Consider the following 2,104-nt stretch of genomic DNA (forward strand, 5'->3'; position numbering starts at 1 on the left):
AGTAATAATATTTAAGCAGCAGAATTTAACATAAGCGGAAGAAAAACAATAAGCTATCTGAACATGAAATCTAATAAAATTGTTTGAGTCTCCACTACCCAGAACTGATGTCACAGTTTCACAAATGGTTTAAGAATACTACAAATAAAGGTCTGAAAGAATTAAATACACCACTGTCTCTAGAAATACATGTAAGAAACAGAAAGTAGATGGAAGGAGACGCAAAGGCCTACAGATGCCTGCAGGGCTACCTCGGGTCGCCTGATGAACAAGAATCAGCAATCTCAATGTGGTGCGAAGTCTACAACACTAGGGTCTGCACAAAATAGTACACAGTGTAGTATCAGCACAACCAACCCCATATGCTGGTAAGTGCCTAGCCTAACCTCGGCGAAGTAGTGACGAGGCTAGGACCAAACCACCAAATAAACCAGTGCAGTTATATAATATACAACGGGAAGTAAACAGAAATAAACAAGTAAAGATGGGAGGGGAAAACATGCTTTGGGGAATAACAAGTAAAAACAGAATATCAAGAGAATTATTAAGGGATCAAAATCCAACCACTAACATGAATAAGGAAAACAAAGGCAGATTTCACTTTCTTTTCACATCTTGTTGCAGGTGTGCAACCCGATCCCATTTCGTGTATCTCGTGGTAGACGTACCACCCGCTCCCATTTCGCTATATCTTGTGGTAGGCATACCACCCGCTACCATCTCATCATATCTTTGTTGCGACGTGCAACCCGATCCATATATAATATTATTGCAGTGTGCAACCTGATCCACATATAATATTGTTGCGGCGTGCAACCCCATCTACATATAATATTGTTGCAGCGTGCAACCCGATCAATATATAATAGTGTTGCAGCGTGCAACCCGATCCATATATAATATTATTGCGGCGTGCAACCTGATCCATATATAATATTGTTGCGGCATGCAACTCGATCCATATATAATATTTACAATTATAACGAAAGTCCTGACAAGGGATCAATAAGGTCTACACTATCCCGGCAAGGGATTCGATAACATAAGTAAATACGTCCCGACAAGGGAGAAACAGCTATAACCAAACTTGTTACAACATCTAACTACCTCAGCTATAATCAAACTTATTACAACATCTAACTACCTCAGCTACGACCAAACTTGTTCCAACATCTAACTACCTCAACTATAACTCAACTAGTTCCAACATCTAACTACCTCAGCTATAATCAAACTTGTTCCACGAGAATAACCATAATCCTTACTCAACACAAAGAATCATCAGCCTAAGCATCCGTAATATCCATTAAGAACACAATTCCAGGGAACCACAACAAAACAATAGCCCGGTAAGGGGGCGACATAATAATCTCTCCTCTTTCTCACTTTTACTTCACAATTCACTATACAACTCGAGCCAATGCTCGAGAGGTTCAATTATCACTTATACTTTCATAATTCGTTATACAACTAGAGCCAACGCTCCTCAATGTTCATAGGTCACAATTCTTTCCACAACTTCACACAAAAAATAGAAATCTTCACCAAGGCATGAATAATACAACGAAGTCATGAGAATCACAATATGAGACTCACGGTTATGCTTGACACCAATGTATAGATACTCGTCACCATTCCTATACGTCGTACTCAATAACAAATAAATAGCAAATAGGACACAACTCCTAATCCCTCAAGCTAAGGTTAGACCAAACACTTATCTCGATGCCACGAACACAATTCACGATTCAATTATAGCTTTACCCCTTGATTCTACCACTAATTCGCTCGTATCTAGTCACAAGTTACTTAATTACATCAATAAATGCCAAATAAATTAATTTGAATGCATAAAAATGAGTTTTCCAAAGTTTTGCCCAAAAGACAAAAATCGCCCCGGGCCCACATGGTCAAAACTAGAGGTTCGAACCAAACCTCGATTACCCATTCCCCCACGAACTCAAATATATAATTTATTTTTAAATCGGACCTCAAATCGAGGTCCAAATCCCTAATTTTTTAAAAACCCAAAACACCCAATTCCCCCCATGAAAATCATTGATTTTAAGTTGAAATTATGTTAAAAGATGTTAATAATTGAAGG

This window comes from Nicotiana tabacum, chromosome 21, assembly GCF_000715075.1.
Source record: "Nicotiana tabacum cultivar K326 chromosome 21, ASM71507v2, whole genome shotgun sequence".
NCBI lineage: Eukaryota > Viridiplantae > Streptophyta > Magnoliopsida > Solanales > Solanaceae > Nicotiana > Nicotiana tabacum.